Here is a 23,672-nt window from a genome sequence, read left to right on the forward strand (position 1 = left end):
AGCGGCCACGGAGCTGTCTGCTGACATCACTGTGCAAGGCTGCGGCCGTCAAGACCCTGAGCTGCTCTGGAAGGGCTTTGAGGAATCGGGGACAGGGTGTCAGGACGACGTCCCACCTCCCCGATCCCCGTGTCCCACGGAGGACAGCGCGCCGTTCATGCGGGGGGTGCAGGAGCTTCAGAGAGGGCGTGTCTCCTGCAGATGCGTGACCCCCACCCATGACAGAGAGGGGGGCTGCACCAGCGTCCTGGCACCATCCCGTGGACCCAAGACCAGAATCATGAGCTCCCGGGACTAGGAGGAGTCCGGAGAGAGCACCGGGGCGGGTCCTCCTCTGTGGGGCCGTCCCGGGCGCTGTGGGTGATGGAGCAGCATCCCCGGCCCCCACCCCCTTGATGCCAGGAGCCCCCCAGTCAAGATGACCACAGACGTCCCCAGACATTGCCCAGTGTGTCCTGGGGCAGGATCAGCCCTGATGAGACCCCACCCCCACCCCCCGTCTTGGTCCAATAATAGAAATGACTTTGGGAGCAGCTAGTCAGCCCCTGCCCAGGGCCCCGTGTGGACACCGGACATATTTGAGAAGCAGACTGAGGAACCTATGAGGCTGCCGGTTGCCGGGCTGCTGTGTGTTGAAGCGGAGAGCACAGATGCTGAGATTTCTGGTTGCCCAATCCCTGGAAAGCACAGTTCCCAGCCCTTCTGCATCACAGCCAAGAAATCCAGCAGAGGCCGGGCTGTGTTCCTGGCACTGCGGCCGCGGCGGCTCTGCGTGACCCCAGGCTTGTTCCCGGCAGGTGCGGCGAAAGGGACCCAGCTGCCCCGAGAGGGCGGGACTCCTCGGCTTCTGCACGCCGCCTGCCCCTCAGAGGGCCTGGACTGGAGGTGGCTCTCGCCCTGGGTACAGTCTGGGGACCTCTGTGGCCGTCACGACGGGGGGTGCCCCTGGCATCCAGTGCGTGGGGACCAGGGAGGACGCTCCACACGCTGCGGTGCCCAGGACGGCCCCCCACAGAGGAGGACCCGGCCCAACGTCCACAGCTCCGAGGGGGAGACCCGGGGTTAATTACTCGGCAGAAAACTGAGCCTGCTCCCTGCTCACACCGTACACCAGCATAAACTGCTGACGGCCAGAGCGTACAACCTGGGCGAGCCCCGTGTCTCTGAACGGCCTCCCCTCCTTCCCGCACCACTCGGGTGGCGTGTCCCGTCGGCACGTCGGCAACACGTGGCGGGATGGCGGGGGGGGCGGGGGGCGGAGAGAAGCCACAGCCCCCGCGGCTGGGGTCGGTGGGGGGGACAGTCTGGGCCCCGTGTTGTGCCCGGGTCTGCGGCCATGGCCCTGGAGACCGCCCTGCGAGCAGGACCGTCTTCCCCAGCCCCTTCCTGGTCAGCCCGGCCCAGCACACTGGAGCGGGTGAAGTAACGAGGACGGCGGCTTGGCCTCGCTGGCTCGTAGGCGGGGCACCCGCAGGGGCTGAGGCAGGGGAAGGGGGAGGGACCTGGGGCCCAGAGTCGTGTCCCCCCCCCCCCCCCCCCCCCCCGCCTTGACCTCAGAGCTGAGCCGGCGCCGGCCCAGGGCCCAGCCTTGCTTTAATGCTCTGCTCTCACCCTCTGGAATCTCCTAGAAGCTTGTGAGCAAGGGGCTCAGGTTTTCCTCTCGTACCTGGCCCGGACGATCCTGTCGCTGATTCCACAGCTGCGAGACGAGGGAGTTTCTGAGGCCTCCTCCCCCTGAGCATCATGTGGGCCACCAGCGCCCGGGGGGACGCTCAGGATGGGGGTGCGGGGGGGTTGGGAGGCCCAGGGTCACAGGCATTTGAGTTTTTCAAGCAGAGAGCGATTCGGAGTCCCCCTGAGTGCAAGGCTGGCTCCAAACCCAAGTGCCCAGCGTGAGCAGGGATTGGACTCAAGGCTCTTTCCAAATAGTTAACACAGGGTCCCCCCCACCCCGGCACTGCTGACATCAGGGTGGGGTCGTACTCCGTGGGGCAGCCGCCCTGGCCTCCCATCCACTTGATGCCAGACCCCGTCCCCAGTCATGACAACCACAGATGCCTCGGACATGGCGCAGCGTCCCCGGGGGCAGACCCGCTCCTGGTGGAGACCCACTGGCCTAGACGAGGGACTGGGCTCTTCCGGGGAGGCTGGGCTAAGCCACGTGGGGGCTGAGCCCGACCTGCCACTGCAGCTCGGACCGTGCCCCGGGGGCTGCGAGCCTTGGGCCCCCATCGGTTCGGTCAAAAGCACGAGACCAGCCTGGACGGAGGGCCACTCTCCAGGACGCCTGGCCGTCCCGCCTCACGACTGTCCGTGCCCTGCCCACCACCTCCCACCTCCCTGCAAGCCCCTGCCTCCAGGGAGCCCTCGGAGCTCCCTCCCGCTCGGCGCCTGCACCCGGACGCGACCTCCTCCGAGACCTCCCTGGACCCCGGGCTCTCATCTCTCTGCTCGGCTCCACCAGGCACGTTTCCTGATTTCTTCCTCTTGCTCTTTTTTTTTCTTTGGCCGCACCGCGCGGCGTGCTGGATCTTAGCTCCCCGATCAGGGATCGAACCCGCGTCTCCTGCATTGGAAGCGTGGCGTCTTAACCATTGGCCTGGACCACCAGGGAAGTCCTGTTTTGTCCCTCTTGTTCGCTTGGGTGTCTGTGCCAGCGCTGTCCTCGGACGGCAGGGCTTCATTCACCACCACGGCCGGCACCTAAGACCACCCTTGGCCTGTGCTGGGCGCCGGGTCGGTACTCTGACGGACGGTCTGACCTGGCACCCACTCTCCAGCCACCGCGCCCCGCTCCCCGGCTCCTCCAGCCACTCTCCCCGACGCCGTCCTCACCCTCCTCTGACTGTGCTGCTCACTCGGCCACACCGGTGTTTTGCTCTGTCCTGTTTTTTTCAACAAGCGTGTACTTTGAAATAATCTGGTGTTTACAGAAAAGTTACAAAGACAGCAGAGAGAGAGCCGTCTGCCCTTCCCCAACTACCCTTCCCCGGGGCACCGTCTGTCACAGCTGGGAAAGTGACATGGGGACACTATTCAGATTTCCCTAGTTTTCCCCCCGATGTCCTTGTCCTGCCCCAGGACCCTTACACTGTTCAGAAGCCACTCACGTGTCCTCAGTCATCTCTGGGCAGTGAAGGCCTCTGGGTTTTCCTGGCCATCTTCTCACTAATGCTTTGTTTGTTTTGGAAAAAAAAAAAAAAGTTACTTTTAAAAAAAATGTATGGCATTTAAACATGCCATTTAGGGCTTATTCTTGTTATTTGTGAATGAATTAATAAATATTTAAGATTTTTCTCAGTTTTAACTTTGAATCCGGTAACTTTTTTTTTTTTTTTTTGTGGTACGCGGGCCTCTCACTGTCGTGGCCTCTCCCGTTGCGGAGCACAGGCTCCGGACGCGCAGGCTCAGCGGCCACGGCTCACGGGCCCAGCCGCTCCGCGGCACGTGGGATCTTCCCGGACCGGGGCACGAACCCGCGTCCCCTGCATCGGCAGGCGGACTCTCAACCACTGCGCCACCAGGGAAGCCCAATCCGGTAACTTTTGATAAATATAACCCAAATTTTAAAAAAAGCTCTTTGGAGCCTTCAAGACCAAAAAGCTGGAGAACCTCTGTCCTAAAGAGTGGTTGGTGAGCTCTGGCCCGAGGGCCACATCCGGCCCTCTGCACATTTTTTGTAAATAAAGTTTTACTGGCACATAGCCACGCCCCTTCCCTCAGGTATTGTCTCTGGTGGCTTTCAACATTCAAGAATTGAGTAATTTCAGCAGACACAGCCTGGCCTGCAAACGAAAATATTTAAGGTCTGGCCCTTTACCAAAAAGTCTGCTACTGTTGATCTCCATTATAGCAAGTCTGTAGCAAGTGCTTGTTTAAAATCAGGCCAGGGACTTTCTTGGTGGTCCAGTGGTTAAGATTCCGCACTTCCACCGCAGGGGGAGAGGGTCCGATCCCTGCTCGGGGAACTAAGATTCTGCACGCCGCGAGCAGCCAAAAAAATTTTTTTAATAAAAAATAAAATAAATAAATAAAATCAGGCCAAAACCTACAGGGTGTGGGGCCCCACAGACATCAGAATACCAATACCATCGAAATGTCCATCGCATAACATCTTTCAAAAGCAAACACCACCGTGGACCATTACGCAGCCATGAAGGGGGGGAAGCCCCAACACTTGCTACCATGTGGATGGACCCTCAGAACACAATGCTCAGTGAGAGAAGCCAGACACAGAAGGACACACAGGGTGTGATTCCACTGATGGGAAACGTCCAGAACAGGCAGATCCACAGACACAGAGATTGGTTCATGGTTGTCAGGGGCTGGGGAGGGGGATGGGGGAGCGACTGCTGACGGGGACGGGGCTTCTTTTGGGATGATGGAATGTTCTAGAATTAGCTGGTGGTGGCTGTTGCACAACTAGGTACTAAAATGCACTGAACTGAACACTTTAAAGGATGAATTGTGTGCTGTGTGAACTATATCTCAATAAAGGAAAAAGAGCCCACAGCCCTGTGCTTTGGCTACAGGACACTGTCCTGTTCTATGTCCCTACACACGAGGTGTCCCGATCACTGCCCCACCTTGCAATCACCTCTCAGACATAGTAACAGCCCTCACCCCATCCCCTGACTGCACCCCAGGGCAGGGCCCATGGTACCCCTATGGGGCACTCGTGCTGCAAGATCAGCATGCTATAAAGAAGGGACAAAGTCAAAGCGGTTTTCCCTCAAAGCAAACTGGAAAGATCTTGGGCAAGAATCCAACATGTTTAAGCAATTAGAGGCAAAAGAGATTTCAAGGAAACGTCCCAGCGATTGGTGCGATTCTAGGGCCACGGTGCCAGCCTCACTGGGGGACCCTTGGGTGTCCCCACAGCATCGTCACCCCCTGCCGGACAGCTGGCTGTGTGCACGGAACGGACTTGCGGGGTGGAGATGCTGTCCAGTCAAGGCTGTGCTGTGACCTTAGGTGACCTCCTCCAGCCCTGGTTTCTACTCTCGTTTACAAAGGCGCGAAAGCTCCCCTCCGGGCATCGTGCTCTGGGTAGAGGTTACATTTTGGCTAAATGACTCGGCTTGTGAGAGCGAGCCCGGTCCACTAGGCTTTTATCTGCTGCAGGCTCCCCTCCCCCTGTGACCCGCCCTCCTACCCTCCCCCCCACACCCCCCACACCCCCACCCGCCACAGTCCCTTACTGAGTTCTACCCAGCTCCCACACGGTGGCAAGAGCGAGCCCGGTCCACTGGGCTTTTATCTGCTGCAGGCTCCCCTCCCCCTGTGACCCGCCCTCCTACCCTCCCCCCCACCCCCGCCACAGTCCCTTACTGAGTTCTACCCAGCTCCCACACGGTGGGTTGAGCGGTGTGCCCCCAAAATTCACGTCCACCCGAAACCTCAGATGGTGACTGATGTGAACTGAATTCTGGTCCCCCAAATTCCTCTGTGGAAGCCCTGACCCCCAGGACCTCAGACTGTGACTGTATCTGGAGATGGGGTCTTTAAAGAGGAGATTAAGGTAAAATGAGGCCCTGCGGGTGGGCCCTGAGCCAATGGGACTGGGGTCCTTACAAGAAGGCAGATTAGGAGACAGACATGCACAGAGGGGAGACCATGTGAGGCCATGGGGAGAAGGCGGCCGTCCTCACACCAAGGAAAGAGGCCTCAGAGGGGACCAGCCCTGCCGACACCGCGATCTGGGACGCCCAGGCTCCAGCGCTGCGAGAGAATAAGTGCCTGTTGTTTAGGGCCCTGGCCTGCGGTATTTGGTTGTGGCAGCTTGAGCCGACTAGCTCGGCGACCTTATTTGGAAATAGGGTCTTCGCAGATGTAATTAGTTAAAGTAAGATGAGGTCACGCTGGAATAGGGTGGGCCCTAACCCAGTGCTGGTGTCCTTATAAGAAGAGGAGAGACACACAGAGACAGAGGGAAGGTCACATGACAACGGGGGCAGAGGCTGGGCTGATGTGTCCGTAAGCCCAGAACTGCCTGGAGCCCCAGAGGCTGGAAGAGGCGGGAAGGACCCTCCCCCGAGCCTCTGTGACATCTTGACCTCAGACTTCTGGCCTCCAGGACTGTGGGAGGATAAGTCTCTGTTGTTCTAAGCTGCCCAGTCTGGGGTCATCTGCTACGGTGGTCTCAGGACGCTGTCACCCCTCTGCGGTTTCCCTTCCCCACATTCTGACAGCCTATGGAGGAGCCAGGTCATCCCAGGCCGCCCTCCAAACACCCCTCTGGTTAGCAGAGGGTCTCCTTCACCCACTCTGGTCCTCAAACACGTTCACAGTGCCTTGGGGGGACTGCTTCTACTTAAATTTTTGACTGGATGTATGAGTCCACTCAGGCTGTTATCACAGAACCCTGCACACTGGGGGGCTTAAACCACAGACATGATTCCTCATTGTTCCAGAGGCTGGAAGCCTGTGATCAGGGTGCTGGCATGGCTGGTCCCTGGTGAGGGCCTACTTCCTGGCCTGCAGACAGCTGCCTTCCTGCTGTCACTTCACATGGCCAGAGCTCTCTCCATACTCTTATAAGAGACCAGAGCTCTCTCCATCCCCTTATAAGGACACTAATCTCATCCTAGAGGCCCCACCCCCATGACCTCACCGAACCCAATCAACTCCCAAGGGCCTCACCTCCAAACACCATCCCACGGGGGGGGGGGGGGGCTAGGGCTTCAGCATATGAATGTGGGGGACATAAACATTCAGTCCATAACATGGGGATAGGTTATTATCATTAAATATCCAGTGTGGGACTTCCCTGGCAGTCCAGTGGTTAAGACTCCCTGCTTCCACTGCAGGGGGTGCGGGTTTGATCCCTGGTTGGGGAACTAAGATCCTGCATGCCGCACGGCATGGCCAAAAAAAAAAAAAAATCCACTGTGTACAAGCGGGGGGCCAGGCGAGGGATGGGTGGGGCCCCCGTGGCTCCATAGTGCCTGGCAGGGGAGCTCACCCAGAGCTGACACGCCCCACAGGCCTGCTGACCTAACATAACAGCTCCCTCCAGCCCCCAGCCCCGGCCTCCCTCTCCCGTCAGTGGAAGCTTTTAAAGGAAAACACCGCTTTGCCCTGCAAAAGTTAACGGCCACAAAGGGTGCCTGGGATGCAGAGCATGTCTGGGGAAAGACCCGGAAACCAGTAAGCCACTTGTTTACAGGAAGGGAGGCTGAGAGCTGGGAGCACAGGTGGGAGGGGAGACACCATTTTCACAGGACACAATTTGCACCTTTTGAATTCTTGTACCGTGGCATATTTATTCATGCAAAAACTCAGTTTTTCTTCCTAGGGGTGTCTGGGCCCGAGTGAGGGTAGGTGAGGGAAAAGCCATGTATTGGCCCAGCTCCCTGATTCTGCAGCTCGGACTGGGCTCCCCCTGTCCTGGGGGGTGGACAGGTGACCCGCAGGCCGGGGCCGAGGTGTCAAATCAGAACAAAAAAATGTTTCATACTCCAAAGAATTGAAAGCGGGGTCTCAAACAGATAACTGTACACCTGTGTTCACAGCAGCATGACTCCCAACAGCCGAAAGGCAGAAAGAACCCAAGTATCCATGGACAGATGATGGATAAACAGACGTGGTCCATCCACACAATGGCAAATGATTCAGCCTCGAGAAGGAAGGAGATTCTGACACTTGCTATACCGTGGATGGACCCCAAGGACGTGATGCTCAGTGAGAGAAGCCAGACACAGAAGGACAAGTACTGTCTGATTCCACTCACGGGGTCCCTAGAGGAGTCACATCCACAGAGACAGGAAGTAGGTGGTGGGGGCCGGGGGCTGGGGGAGGGGCTGGGGAGCCAGTGTTTCATGGGGACAGAGTTTCAATTTGGGAAGATGAGAAAGTTCTGGAGACGGATGGTGGGGATGGTTCCACGACAATGTGAATGCATTTCATGCCACTTAATTGTACACTTAAAAATGGTGAATTTAATGCCATTTGTATTTCAACACACACACACGCACACACGCATGCGCGCGCGCACACACACGAAGATGCTGCAAATGTTCACAAGAGCCTGTGTCTGTCCAGGGTGTGTGTGTGTGTGCAGCAACGCAGCCCATGCGTAAACAGGGCAATCCTGGTGGCCTCAGAACACAAGTGACCGTCACCAGGTGGCATATCCACCACCCCACCCCACCCTCCGGGAGGTGGCTGAGCACACGAGAGTCCTCAGGGAAGGGTTCAGGGACCTGCTCCACTGAGCTTTCCTGATAATTCCCAAGGACGGAGGGGAGGGCGGGTGGGCAGGCAGGGGGACCCGGCACCTCCGCTCCCACCCCCGGCTCCCTGGCTGTTTACTGAGCTTAGACGTGTTCACTCTGCTGGCCAAGCTGTTCCTGCCCCGAGATCAGGAAAACAAGGTCAGCTCAGGACATGGAAGCCCTGCCCTGGCTGCTGTCCTTCCTGGTGGTTGCGGGGCCGGGACCCGCAGAGGGTGGACCCCTGCTGGTCGCCTCTCCCAGGGGCGTGGGCTCTGGGCCAGGGGCATGTTCTGTCCCCACGGTGCCCCAACTTCTTTCTCCCCCTTGGTCAAGGGGAGGGGCCCTGGGACGGGGAGCAGGGGTCCAGGGCTCTCCAGCAACGTGCTGAAGGGCCTGGGGGGTCCCTCACTCAGGCCCAGGTTTCCATGGATACCAGAGAAGCTGGAAGACCCCTGAAACCTTCAGGAAGAAGGAAGGCAGAGCCCAGAAAGGGGAAGGGCGTGCGGCTCGGGTGGGAGAACGCCAGTGACAGTGGGGTGACAGGACACGCTTCCCATCTGGCCAGAGCCCTCGCTGGGCCACCCAGGCACACGGACTTCGGAGCTGATGACCTCACCTCCTCCGGCAGCAGCCCAGGGTGGCCCGGGCAGCGATCACCCCAAGTTTAGCAAAGGGAAACTGAGGGTGGGGGCAGACGCCTGACTGGCCAGGGGCTCCGGAGCCGGGAGGAGCTGAGGCAGGTGCCGCTTCTTGGCCGGCTCCAGTGCCCGGCCCCAGCCCCAAGCATCGTAGAAACGGCCCTGAAGCCCCCTGGGCCTGTGCTCACCACTGCTGGGGGCGACTGGGGCACCCTCACCTTCTCTGTGCCTCAGTTTCCTAACCTGGAAAACAAGGTCAACTGACTGTCGCCATGGGTGGGGCTGGAACCCTCTGTGGCTCCTTAGTGCCCTGAGGATAAGGTGGTCTCTGCCCGCGGCCTCCTCGTTTCCCCCTCTGCCTCACCTTGCACCCCTGCCCGCCGTCCTGGAACCAGCCTCTACTCCTAGCACACATTGCTCCCGCCACCTGGAGGGTCCCTCCCAGCCCACTCGGCTCCAGGGCATTGGCATGCTCAACTGAGACGTCACTTCCTCCAGGAAGGCCTCCCTGAAGCCCCAGAGGGAGCACCTCAGGCAGTGTTGTCACCATTAACTCACTCAACCAGGGTTTCCACTGGGGTGATTCTACCCCCCAGGGGACGTTGGGTAATGTCTGGGGACATCTGTGGCTGTCACAACTGGGGGGCTCCTGGTGTCGAGTGGGTGGGGGCCAGGGATGCTGCTCCACGCCCCACAGAGCCCAGGACGACCCCGCACAGAGAACAACCTGGCCTCAGTGTTCACAGTGTCGAGGGGGCCAGCGGACCCTGCCCCTCGGCCCTGGGACGCGGGAGACCTGGTTGCTGGTTTGCCAGGGGCACGTGCGTGTGCGGCTGCCTCTCCTCCCACCTACTCTGCATGCCTGTCCTCACTCCGCAGCCCCGGCTCGAGCCAAGGACACGCACGGCTGACAGCCTGGCTCTCTGCGGCTCTGGGCCGCCTGGCTTCGCGAGTCCTGCGGTCAGAGGGCCCTGGCTCCGAGCTCGCCTCTCATCTGGGCAGAGCTGTGAATCGGCCGGGATGTTAGTCAGGGACCCAGGGACAGCGCGTCCCATTCCAGGAGGCTCACGAGCTCAGACCTTGGCCCCGGCCGCTGACTCAGCCAGGGAGTCAGAGTGCGGTCATTCACTCCTTCCGGGGCACGATATGTACGCTCTCCACTGGCCCCGCCGTGCCACCGGTCCTGGCCACAGGCTCACCTCTCCGCTCAGGAGCTCACGTGAGGATTCCTCCCTGAGCCTCATTTTTTCTTTCACTCGCTAAACATCCCGCCCGCAGTTGGCAGAGATCCCTGACCTGAAGGAGCTTACGATCCGGCCTGGGTGACAGATGCAGCTAATTTGAATGTCACAGAACAGTTATCGCATGGCCCTGGGCCACTTATTCAGCCTGTCTCTGCTCCTGGTTTCTCTTGTGACATGGAGCTGATTATCTCTAACTGGCAGAGCTGAGGTGAGTTTCAGGACGAACGTGGGAAGGCAACAGGGGTAGGTGTATCGATCAGCTACTGCTGCATGGCAAATCACCACCCGCTTAGGGTCTAAGACAACTCCCTTTGTCATCTCCTGGTTTCTGGGTCAGGAAACGGGGGTGTGGCTTAACTGGGCCCTCACCTCGGGCTCTCAGAAGCTTGAAATCAAGGGATTGGCCGGGCTGAGCTCTCACCTAGGAACTTAGGGTCCCCTTCCAAGCTCATCCCAGGGGTTGGCAGAGTCCACTGCCCTGCAGCTGTAGGACTGAGGCCCCATTTTCCCGCTGGCTGTTGGGAGGCAGCTGCTCTCAGCTCCCACGGCCTCCTCCACGGGCGGCTCACCATGTGGCTGTTTGCTTTGTTCAAAGCCAGTAGGAGAGTGCCTGCCGTTGCCCTGGTCTCTCTCTCTCTCTCTCTCTTTCTTGTGGTAAAAAGCATATAACCATCGTAACCCTTTTCAAGCGCACAGCTCGGTGGCATTGAGCGTATTCCCATGGTTGGGCAATCTTCATCTCCAGAACTTTCTCATCTTCCCAGACTGAAGCTCCGTCCCCAGGAAACACGGACCCCCCAGCCCTCCCCCGGCCCCCGGCCCCCACCATCTCCTTCCTGGCTCTGTGGACCTGACCCCTCTAGATAGGCTTCTGGTCTCTTGTAAGGGCTCGTCTGATTAGGTCAGGCCCACCCGGACAATCCTTGTGATGAACGAACTCAAAAGCCCACTGATCAGGGGTCTTTGTTATAAAGTCCCTTGGGCCGTGTCGCACCTGCCTAACCACAGAGGGGCATCCCACCCGTTCCAGGTTCTGCCCACCCTCAGGCGCAGGGATAGGACAGTGTGTGGACGCCAGGGGGGCGGGGGTCTTGGAATTCCCCCTCCCACGGGAGGTGCACGGACACGGGGTGCTGCCACTGTGTGGGCTCCCGAGAGGAAGAAGCACACGAGCCCCCAGCCCCCGGGGAGCGCCTACCAATCAGGGCGCAGAGAAGATGGCAGAGAACTCTGGGGAAGTTGAGGAAGCCTTGATTCCAATAACGGGATGTCTCGGCAGGCCTCGGAGCCTGGGCAGGATGGCCGGGGGAGGATGAGGGACGGTTCTCACCCCCCCCAGAGAGAACTGGGGTACCTCACTATAACTCCCGGCCCTCCCCGTCACTCCTCCCTCTGGCGGCCCTCCTGTGGATGCCAGGACGGCGGTGGTGACAGCGGGCCCGCCCCCTGTGCTCAGAAAGGGCAAGTGAGTCGCCTGCGGTGCCCGTGTGAGTGAGGGGTGCATCTGGATTTGAACCTGAGCCTTCTGGTGCTGGGAGCCTCCACAGACTTTCAGACGACCCCCCCCCCCCCGCAAAAGAGAATAAACCTACTGGAAGGGCTGGCTGGCTGCCTGACAAGGCGGCAGACGAGATGCCCAGAATTGTGGGAAAAGAGACGCACAGCCCTGCACGGCGAGCGGGGGGGCACTGAGCCGCCCAAGGTTGGATGTTCGTATCTGTTTTTCCCAGCCCCCCCAGACACAGCAGGAAGAGCTCTCTCCACTCTGCAGACATGTGACGGTCCTACACACCCACAAATTACGCAGAGCGGAATCTGGGCACGTGACAGAGGGCCCAGAACCCTGCACACACGCAGTCCCTACGCCAACTTCCCATTTTTTGTGCAATACTTACACGAGATGCCGCCACTGAGGGGAGCTGGGGGAAGGGGGCATGGGCTCGCTCTGTACGGTTTTTGCAACTTCTTATGAATCTGGAATTATTTCAAATTAAAGGTTTTTTTTTAAAAAAAACAGATGAGGGGACTTCCCTGGCAGTCCAGTGGTTAAGACTCTGAGTTTCCAGTGCAGGGGGCACGGGTTCGATCCCTGTTCGGGGAGCTAAGATTCCACACGCCCTACAGCGTGGCAAAAACTAACTAAATAAATAAAAATAAAAATAAAAAAACCAGGTGAAGCCATGGGTTTGTTCAGCTGTGACGAGGACAAAGCATGCTTTCTCCAAGCACCGCCTTTCCACCCCAGCCCTGACCCACCCGCGGTGCCTCCAGCAAGGAAGGCGAGGGTAAAGAGACGCCCTGCACGGTCCTGGGGGAGGCTCAGCGTGGCTGGGTCGGGAATGACCACGCCCCCTTCTCCCACTTTGCGGCCATCAGGATTCTAAGTCCCCAAACCCCTGCCCCCTGTGGACCAACCCCCCAAGTGTGGGCAGGACTGTGGACGTGATACCAGTTCCCATATTAGGTGATGTCGTACAGAAGAAGGGATTTGGAGGGTGTACTTATAGCCCCGAGTCAGTTGACCGTGAGTTGATCAAAAGGACAAATCATGCGGGTGGGCCTGACCTGGTCCAAGGGCAGGGCCCTTCCTGCAGTGAGACACTGAGGGAAGAGGGGGCCCACAGAGGAGACCATGAGACTGGGCCAGGACCCGGCGGCCTCCGAGAGCTAAGACTCGTCCCTTAGCGTGCTGTTAGCAAGGCAATGGGCACTTGGGTCTGACGACTGAAAGGAACCAAATCCTGCCGACAGCCTGAGAGAACTTGGAAGCGGATCCTTCCCCAGTCGAGCCTCAGGTAAGAACTCAGCCCTAGCCAGGCCGAGTGAGACCCTGAGCAGAGGCCCCAGCCACACTGTGTCCGCACTTCTGCCCCGATAGACAGGGGAGGTGTAAGCTGCTGAGCCCGTGGTGGCTTGTTACACGGCAATGGCTAGCTAGTACGGTCCTCATGGGATGGCAGAGCAGACTGCCTGGGGTTTTACAATCACTGTCACATTTAGTCACACGCAGGGGATGCTCCTACAGCTCGGGAAAAATCCAAGGGCTTTGGGAGCTGGGAGCCAGGACCTGTGGTTGAAGTCCAGAATATGGATTTATGATAAGTCACAAGATCACACCTACCAAAGGCTCCGTCTCCAACTATCACACCACACTGGGAGGTAGGTTTTAACATCTGAATTTGGGGGGACACCAACGGCGATTAGAAACAAGCTCCCAACACCCCAGTTCCCTGTGACCCTGCATTTTGCAGCACCCGCTCAGCCCCCCGGCGCCCCCCCCGCCCCAACACCCAGGCCCCCCCCAGGCCATGCCTCGGTCCTCTGTCACACACAGCCACTGTGTACACTGTACTGGGAGCCTCTGCACACAGACACACGTGTTTTAGCCTGGCGAGGCTTGGAACACGGGTGTCGGCTGACTCAATGGACGACGCAGGAGGGGAGGGAGTCAGCAGGAAGGGGCCCGTCCTCGGTGCCCACCGGCTCAGGCGGAGTCAGGCCGGTGCGTGCGCCGCAGGGCGGAGAACTGGCCCTGGGGTGTGGGGAGCTCCCTCCGCTCACCCCAAATGGGCCACTCTTCAGCCTCCCCGTGGCTCCCTCTCCTCCCCTGCCCCCCACCTTCTCATCGTATGTGACTGTCACCCTGTGTGCGTTTGGAGTCAAACGAGGCCTTGAATCTGTGACTCTACCTATGACCGCATGTGTGTATCACCCCTGCCCTGAGGGAGGCTGACTGTTCAAGTGGTTGCCTAGCAACGCGCCCGTGACTGGGGATACAGGGCCCTCTGTGCCTTGGCTGCCGTCTGGGCTGAGCAAGTTCTCGCTGCCCCACGGGTGGAAGCCCGGCTCTGCTGTATCAGACGTGAGCCTCTCTGGGCCTCGATGTGCAGATTGGTAGAATCAGGTGACAGCACGAACTGGTCCAGAAGGGGATTGGCCCGCAGGGTCCGGAAGAGTGGGGCCTGGGTGGGAAGCACGGTAATAACTCACAGTAGAGCATAAAGAGAGTGATCTCGATTGATCCTGGGAGCAAGAATCTTGTGGAGAAGGGGTCTCTCCTCCCACTCGCTGGGTGCTGCTGACGTGGGGCCGGGACATCCTCTGGGGGGCCATCCTGGATACAGTGGGGTGTGGAACAGCCTCCCTGGCCCCCACCCACTCATGCCAGGAACTCCCCAGTCATGACAACCGCAGACGTCCCCAGACACGGCCAGGTGTCCCCTGGGGGCAGGATCACCAGGGTGAGACCCTGCTGTAGGGGGTCAAACTCATATGTCTCAGCTGCCCCTGCTGCCACGGGAAGCACCACGTGGCCTGCTCTCCAGAATCAGAGCTGCAGCCTGCAGGGAGAGGGTTCCGGGCCCTGCGGGCTGCAGCAGGGGCCCCCTTGGCTGGTTTCTGCGCAGGACCCCATCATTACATATGTATCATATATGCCCTCTGTCAGGAAGGCAGGGACAGCAGAAGCCGTGACCTTCTGTGAGCAGAACGTTTTAAGGTTTTTAACTGTCTATCTTGGCAGTTCTTTCAGGAGAACAGCCTGTCCACGGAGAGAACTGATAATAATGTGCATTTCAACACACCCGGGACAGATCAGAAGTGGGTAACCAACCAGGAGAAAGAAACAGGCTCTGGTGTGCGCGCTGGGTTGGAGTTTGCTCCCCACACCAGGGCCACTCTCTCAAGATAAAGGGCTCCGATAGGCGCTTTCAGCAGAAACGTTCGCAAACTCCCGGGAGAACAGGGGCTATCAGAAAAGCATCCCGCTGTTGGGAGGTCATGGAGTTCTGCATTCTCACCATGTGCGGAAGGGCTGGAGAAGTGCCTGAGAAATCGTTCTCAACTAAGAATCACCCCAATCTGCGCAAAATCTTCTCATTCCCACCTTGGCCCCCTTTCAGGGGCCACCTGGGGCTCGTGGCTACCATATTGGAAAGCCCAGCTCTCGCTCAAAGAACAACGGCACCTCCATAAGGAAAGCCAGAACCACGATGGCCCGCACCAGAGCCCCGGCACAGCTGCCACACTGTAGGGGCACTTGCTCAGCCCTTCCATGGGGCAGGAACCAACCGGCTGTGGTCCTGGCCACTCAGAGCTTACAAACCAACAGGAAAATCCACCCAGTGGGGCCCTAAACACATCCGAAGACAGAGTGAGAGAGGGACCAGTGAGGCAGGGGTCTCACCCGGGTGACCCTGCCCCCATGGGACACTGGGTGATGCCTGGGGACATCTGTGGTTGTCACAACCGGGGGCTCAGGGAGGCTGCTCCACACCCCAAAGCGTCCAGGCCCTGATGGTCAGCACTCCTGAGAGGGAGAGACCCCAAATGGGTCCATGATCCTCACTGACGCAGCAGTCCCGTGAGAGCTGGGGATTTTACCCGCCCCGCTCACTGGCGCCCCCCAGAGCCTGGCCTGGGCAGACAATGGGAAATCCTTGCCGAGGGGATGGAGGAAATCTTTGGGACGGTCACCCCGTGCCTGGCCAGGCCGGGCAGCCACTGCCCAGGTGACTGTACCGGGGGGTGACACAGGGCGCCGCCCGAGGGTGCCGCAGGGGGACACTGGGCAGACTCCAAACGAGGAGTCTTTCAGGGTGGCTGCCTGGAGAAGCCCCCCGGGGGCCAGAGCCACCGGCCCGGCTCCAGGCGACAGGGGAGAGGGTCCCAGAAGCCAGACCCAGTCGTCACGGCGGGGTGGCCCACCCTCACCCTTTGGCCTTCGTTCCCTGCTCCAGGCTCTGCAGGGCGGGTTCGGGGGCGCAGGTGCCGTGAGCCCGCCAAGGTCACAGAGCCCGTGTTTTGTGCCTCCCTCTTACACCCAACGGACCCACAGAGGTCTGCAAGCGGGGGCGGGGGTTGTGGTGTGTGTGCGTGTGCCCAGAACGGGGTGACAATGGGACCCTGGGGGCTGGCTGAACCAGAATGTCTCGGAGAACGTGGACGGGTGGTCACGGGTCTCCAAGAGGGCCGAGGGGTTGACTGAAGACAGCGGGGCGCCCCCTTGCACCGCCTGCTTCCCCCTCCCCCCAATCAACATCCCTGCCTGGCTCAAGGCCAGCCCCGCCAGAGACCCCGTGGACTTTCACTGCCCCCTAGTGGTCGCCGATGGGAACTGCAGCACTCTGGGGAATAGCTCCAGCCCCAGACCCCAAACTCCGGGTCCTCTTTTAGCCCTGGTGTCTGCAGAAATTGAGTGCAGCGGATCAGCGTGCTGTCACCAGGATGGGTGGGTTGCCTGGTGACACCCTGGCTTCCCTGGAAAGGCGGTGGCCCAGCAATAGCAGTCCCCGCTGCCCACCCCCGGTGCCGTGGGGAACTGGACGTGAGGACGCCTGCAGATGCTAGCACAAGGCCTGGCAAACGGGATGTGCTCATAGTGACTATGAGACTAAAACGCCATCAGGAAAAGCCCAGATTCCCCCCTTCCAGGAGCGCGTACAGGACAGTAGGCTTCCTTGGAACAGGAAACCCCCGCAAGGCCGGCAGTGGGCACCAGCTCAGGGTACGATTCTGTCTCCCCCAGCGGTCTGTCACTGGGCACGGCTGAAAGGGAGGCTGGTCCTCCTCTGTGGGGGGCGTCCTGGGCACTGCAGGGTGTGGACCAGCATCCCTGCCCTCACCCCCTCGGCGCCAGGAGCCCCCCAGTCATGACAACCATAGATGTCCCAGTGTCCCGTGAGTGGGGAGCAGGGGGTCAGAATCATGCCTGCGTGAGACCCACTAGCACAGCTGAATTTCAAATGGTGCAAGGATTTAAGGGTAAAATACACGATCCGAACAAAATGCAGGTGAGTTGTCTTTTTATAATCTTGACATTTGGAGGAAGGTCACACAAAACACAAAGGAGAACGAGGGTGTGCTCGAGACGTTTCAGATGCCCACTGACAAAACCCACTGTGAGCAAAGTGCAAAGACACGCTCAGAAAAACATTCGCAGTGGACGGCGTACAGACAGAGAAATAGAATTTAAACGCATCACTGGGACTTCCCTGGCGGTCCAGTGGTTAAGACTCTGCACTTCCAATGCAGGCGGCAAGGGTTCGGTCCCTGGTCAGGGAACTGAGATCCCACATACCGTGTGGCAGGGCAAAAAAAAATTTTAAATCGCTGGGAGAGAAACTCCATCAGAAAGGACGCAGCTGGGCCATTCGCCTTGGAGAAACGGCTGCACTCATGAGAAGGAGGCCCGGACGCAAGAGCTGAAATCACCTGGGCTTGTCAAGTTGGCCAGGAAGTAAAACTGAACTTGGGAGGATAGGGAGACGCAGCCTGGGATGGGAAATGGTGCGTTTTTGGAGGTCTTTGCGGCTGAAGGTCAAGATGTAAATGAGGGCTTCCCTGGTAGCTAGTGGTTAAGAATCTGCCTGCCAATGCAGGGGACACGGGTTCAAGCCCCGGCCCAGGAAGATCCCACATGCCGCGGAGCAGCTAGGCCCGTGCGCCACAACTACTGAGCCTGCGCTCTAGAGTCTGCGAGCCACGGCTACTGAAGCCCGCGCGCCTAGAGCCCGTGCTCCGCAACGAGAAGCCCGCGCACTGCAACGGAGAGCAGCCCCCTCTCACGGCAACTAAAGAAAGCCCGTGCACAGCCACCAGGACCCGATGCAGCCAAAACTTAATTAATTAATTAATTAATTTTAAAAAGAGAGTGAATTTCAAGTTGCATAGGAAATGTATAAAATATGATTTTTTAAAAATGTAAACGAGAACACTCAGACTTAAATTCACAGACAAGGCAAACCTACTTCCAGGAATTTACCCCAAAGGACAGCCAAGGATGTAGGAAGTCTGCACGAGGCCATCCACCCCAGAACGTAGCAAAATTTAAAGAGAGAGAGAGAAAAGAAGAAAAAAAGAAAATGAACACCCTCAAAAAAGCCCACTAAGGAGACCAGTTAAATCAATTATAAAATTATTTTAAAAGAAAAAAATTATAATTCAAACGACAATGTCCTACTGTATAGCACAGGGAATATCTTGTGATAAAACGTAATGGAAAAGAATACGAAAAGAGAATGTATATATATGTATAACGGAATCACTTTGCTGTACGGCAGAAATTGACACAACACTGTAAATCAACTACAATAAATAAATGTTTTTAAATGAAATAAATTATAATTCATCTATAACATCCGGCTTCAGGAAAGAAGATGGAAATCTAGGTTTATGGATGAGGGAAGATGCCCATCGAGGGAATGCATACATCAAACAGAGAATCCTACTTCTCCAAAACCCCATGCATGAGTGTAATTCACAGAGAGATTCGGGAGGACACTCACTGAGGCGTCAGCAGTGGTCCTCGATGGGTGGGGGGGTTTGGGGTGACTTACCTCTCCTTGGTCCTTGTCTAAATTCACTGTCTCTTTACGGGAAGTTGGTCAGATGTTAACACTACGGAGGAGGGTTGAGCGGGGCTAGCTCGTCACGCACACTGCGCAGACACATACACCCTGCGCGAACCTCGCCTGCCTCCGGGCCGTTCTCCAAACTCCCCTCCTGCTTGGCGACTTTGTGAAACAGACTTAACACTGTGAATCTGTCTGGGGCCTTGGCGGAGCATAACCCAGCCACACGGACCCCAGGGTTCCAATCTCAGCTTCTGGTCTTTGTCTGCAGGGACAGCCTCCCTCCCAAGCTAAAATATATACTTTTTAACTTCACTGAGGTTCACTTTACACAGCATAAAATTGGCCAGTTTGAAGGACACAACTCAAAGATTCTTTAGTCAGTTCACCAAGTCACGAGACCACCCCTACCCGTACCCCGCGCGGTTCTGGACCCTCCCGTTCGCCCTGTAAGATGCCTGGTGCCCGAGCACAAGTCTTCCCCATCCCTGCCCCAGCCCCTGGCAGCCCCGAGTCACCTTTCTGTCACTACAGATTTGCCTTTTCTGGAAATTTCATCTGAATGGAATCATTTAGTGTCTGCCTCCTTGTCTAACATGTTTTCTTTTATACAAACACACACACACACACACACACACACACTCTGAATGAGAATATACGTTATAAAGATGTCCGATCTCCCTCAAATTTCTTGCTCAATTGAACACCACCTGAATCAAAGATCCATCTGTATTTTTGTTAGAAACCGGAAGTTCATTCCAAAGACGGCCTGAAAGAGGAAACTCCACGGAAGTAGCACAGACATTTGTGACAGAATCAGAGGAGCATGGAGTGTGGTCCCTGCCTGGCAGGGAAATAGGCCTGACAATTGCAGTCAATGAACCAGGCAGGCCATGGGGCAACCTCATTCATTCTCATGCTATTTCCTCTTCAAACATCACAAAAGCTACTCAAAGTCCTCTTGGGAATAAGACCAGAAACAAACAAGTGAGCAAGAGTTAAGAGAGCAGGACTGAGCGTTATTTTGCTCCTGACTCAATCTTCCTGAGGCCTTCGCCACACCTCCCGACCTTCTGTCCCACTGCGGTGGGTGACGGGGTTCAGATATCTGTCGCACCCCACGACTTCGCTCGGCTCTGGCCGATGGCCATCGACGGCTCACCCTCCACGCAAACGCGAAATGGCGCGAAGCACCGTAGACCCCAATTAAGCCTCTCGAGGAGGAAGCTAAGAGCCGGGAAGCAGGTGGCACCGACGGGCCCGCGCCGCTCTGCGCCCGTCCTGGGTGCGCTAGGACCCAGCGTGCCGAACCTCCCTGCTGGTCCCCCTGCTCTGTCCCCCCCGCTCCCGGAGCCAAGGGCAGAGGCCGTCCCCTGTGGCTCCCGGGCCCTCTTGATGGGTAAGATGAGCCCTCAGAAAAGGGCAGAGCTGGGAAAGTGCAGGCGTGCACGGCGAGGACGCCACCTGGACAGCAAACCCCAACCTCTCAACTCATCCTGGCTCCGAGCCGCCAGTCAAAAGGCCCGCGCAAACACTGAACGTGCAGAAAAGAAAAACCTCGGGACACCGACCTGTGCTGGAGGCCTGGCTGTCTTCGGTGCCGAGGTTCAGGAACCCAACGTCCGCTCCCTGGAAGGAAAAACGTTACCACGTTAGCTGAGCATGACTGGCCCTGAAATGCCGGGGGGATGTTAGCAGTGTCCGCGTGGAAGAGTCGTGCGCTTGTGAATAGACGTAAAAGTTGCTCTGGGAGCCTAGCCTTCTCGTTTCTCTGCCAGACGTTGAGGACGGCACGGATAGGATGCTTCAGAATGCAGAGAGGGTAAATGTAACAAAGGCAATTTGCCGGAAAGATTTGCTAGTGATTTACAGTGCTATCCCTGATGAAGTTTCCACATGTTCCAAAACTGAATTGGGGGCTTCCCTGGTGGCGCAGTGGTTGAGAATCCGCCTGCCGATGCAGGAGACGCGGGTTCGTGCCCTGGTCCGGGAAGATCCCACGTGCCGCGGAGCAACTAAGCCCGTGAGCCATGGCCGCTAGGCCTGCGCGTCCGGAGCCTGTGCTCCGCAACGGGAGAGGCCACAACAGTGAGAGGCCCGCATACCACAAAAAAAAAAAAAAAAAAAAACTGAATTGGATGAAAGGGTTGGATGTTCACATGACCTTTGATAGTTTATAAAAGATGTTCACCTGGGTCACTTGACCCCCAAGGTCCCCTGGGAGGAAGGGGAGGGGGCCGAGCCAACCCCCTGACCGAGGGTGCCCCCGAGTGCCCAGCTCACTGGGGGTTCGCCTGAGGCATGTGACCAACTAAGTGCAAGGTGGGATCCTGGAGGGGGTCCTGGGGCAGAAAGAAGACATTAGGGAAAACTAGTGAAATCTGAATAAAGAGTAGATTGAGGTCGCAGAAACGTACCCACGTCTACCTCTTGGTTGTCACAAACGCACTGCTTATGAATGACGTGACCACTGGGAGAAATTAGGCGATGGGTAGACAGGAACTCTCATTGAAACACCTCTAAAAATCTAAAATTATTCTAAAACGTTTATTTTAAAAAAAAAACTCAATTAAAAAATTTAGGGAGAGAATTCCCTGGCGGTCCGGTGGTTAGGGCTCCACACTTCCAACGCAGGGGGCACGGGTTCGATCCCTGGTCGGGGAACTAAGATCCCACGTGCTGCCTGAACTCGAGAGTGGGGACTCTAAAAGCGGTGCCAACTTTGTAAAGAAGTTAACTCCTGCCAACGGGTTTGGTACCTGAAAAGTCAAAGGCTCTACTTACCCTATTCTCTGTCTTACAAAAGCCCTGATGGCAGCCACAACAAAGCTCCAGCTAGGAAGCCGGGTGCACCCCTGCTCCTGTGTAAAAGGCCTGTGAAACTCTGAAGCTATACTAGTACACAGATGTGATCCGACGATGCCGTCTCATCTCCATGGCGACCAGGTGTCTCAGTTATCTAGGCTGGTGCCAGGGCATCGGAGACCTGCCACCACTGTGCTGTTCCCCGGTCACTCAGTTCCAAATTTATGAGATTGCCTCAGTCCCTTAGGTATTTGTTCTCTGAAAGAGTTGGAGACCCAGGTAAAGTTCAGAGCAGCTCATAACCTGCCTGCAGCCAACGGCATATTCCAAAGGTGGCTAAAACAATACTGTCCCTCCAACATGGTCTTCTAGAACAGGAGTCAGGAAAGTCTTCTATAAAGAGCTGTACAGTAAATAGTTTTGGTTTTGCAGACCATGCAGTCTCTGTCCCAAACACTCAACTTTGACACTGTGGCAAAGCCAGAGACAATATGTAAATGCACAGACGTGGCTGCCTTGGAGAGGTGAGCCTGATTTGTTCCAAGGGTCATAATTTGCCAAACCTGCTCTAGAACTTGGCCACTCCCCATGGTGAGGTAGAGTCTGATACCCCTCCCCTTGAATTTGGGGAAGTGTGCGATTTGCTTGTGACCGAGAGAGTACGAAGGAGCTGACAGTGCATGACCTTCAAGGCTAAATCAGAAAAGGTGATGCTGTTTCTCCCTTAGTCCCTGGGACATCTGCCTGCTTGGCGCCCTGAGCCACCACAGAAGCATCCAATTGTCCTGAGGTCGCCATGCTGTAAGGAAGCCCACCCAAGTCAGCCACGTGGAAAGACCACATGAAGAAGCCTGGAGACTCTTAGGAAGGGGGAGAGGTGTTCAGCAGCCCCCAGTGATCCAACCCTCCACCCACCCAACGGCAAGCTCGGGAGAGACCCTGAGCCAGAACTACCCAGCCAAAGCTCTTCCCAAATTCCTGTCCCATCGACACAGAAATAACAACACGATTGCTGTTGTTTTAAGGCACTAAACAAAAAACTTAGAACGCTGTCCCAAAACTAGTGAGTGGTAGATATGGGATTGAAACCTAGGTTGGCTTGACATTCTATTACATGACCATTAATCATTCTATTAAATGATTGCTTACAGCAGTCTTTTTAAAAAACGGTGCTAAAATATATGTAACATAGGGCTTCCCCGGTGGCGCAGTGGTTGAGAGTCCGCCTGCCGATGCGGGGGACGCGGGTTCGTGCTCCAGTCCGGGAGGATCCCACGTGCCGCGGAGCGGCTGGGCCCGTGAGCCGTGGCCGCTGAGCCCGCGCGTCCGGAGCCTGTGCTCCGCAACGGGAGAGGCCACAACGGTGAGAGGCCCGCGTACCACAAAAATAAATAAATAAATAAAATAAAATAAAATAAAATATATGCAACATAAAACTTACCATGTTAACCATCAAAAAAAAAAAAGATCCCACATGCTTCACGGCACGGCCAATAAATAAATAAATAAATAAAAATTTAAAAATATATATAAAATTTAGGGAACCCTCTTGCACTGTTGGTGGGAACGTAAATTGGTCCAACCACTATGGAGAACAGTGTGGAGGTTCCTCAAACGATTAAAAATAGGGTTGTCATGTCATCCAGGAATTCAACTCCTGGGCATTTATCTGAAGAAAACTCTAAATTGAAAAGATACACGCACCCCCAACGTTCATAGCAGCACTATTTACATTAGCCAAGACACGGAAACAACCCACATGTCCATCGACAGATAAATGGATAAGGACGATGTGGTACATATATACAATGGAATACTACTCAGCCATAAAAAAGAACAAAATGATGCCATCTGCAGCAACGTGCATGGACCTAGAGATTATTTATTATACTAAGTGAAGTAAGTCAGAAAGAGAAAAATACCATATGATGTCCCTTATATGTGGAATCTAAAATATGGCACAAATGAACTTACTTACAAAACAGAAAGAGACTCAGATTTTGAAAACAAACTTTCGGTTTGTTTATCAAAGGGGAAAGGTGGGGAGGAGGGATAAACTGGGAGATTGGGATTAACATATACACACTACTAGACATAAAATAGATAACCAACAAGGACCTACTGTGTAGCACAAGGAACTCTACTCAATACTCTGTAATAACCTACATGAGAAAAGAATCTGAAAAAGAATAGATACATGTATATGTATAACTGAACCACTTTGCTGTACACCTGAAACTAACACAACACTGTAAATCAACTATACCCCAATATGAAAACTTAAAGTTAAAAATGATTTTTTTAAAATAAGGGCTTCCCTGGTGGCACAGTGGATAAGAATCTGCCTGCCGATGCAAGGGACACAGGTTCGATCCCTCGTCCGGGAAGATCCCACAAGCTGCAGAGCAGTTAAGCCCA

The 23,672-nt window shown here is 56.4% G+C and overlaps 1 protein-coding gene across 3 annotated transcripts in view; it reads right to left on the reverse strand.

Annotated features, from left to right (window-relative positions):
* The window catches only part of GNG7 (G protein subunit gamma 7), a 157,091-nt gene that overhangs the window by 86,861 nt on the left and 46,558 nt on the right, over window positions 1-23,672 (reverse strand). For 2 of the 3 annotated variants that reach the window (XM_059060409.2, XM_067033226.1), the window contains exon 2: window positions 20,021-20,078. The exons of the other annotated variant lie outside the window; for it this stretch is intronic. The gene's annotated coding sequence lies outside the window, so the exon portion shown is untranslated. The remainder of the gene's footprint in view (window positions 1-20,020; window positions 20,079-23,672) is intronic. 3 annotated transcript variants of the gene reach the window in all.

Source organism: Kogia breviceps, chromosome 4 (assembly GCF_026419965.1).
Source record: "Kogia breviceps isolate mKogBre1 chromosome 4, mKogBre1 haplotype 1, whole genome shotgun sequence".
In the NCBI taxonomy this organism is placed as follows: Eukaryota; Metazoa; Chordata; class Mammalia; order Artiodactyla; family Physeteridae; genus Kogia; species Kogia breviceps.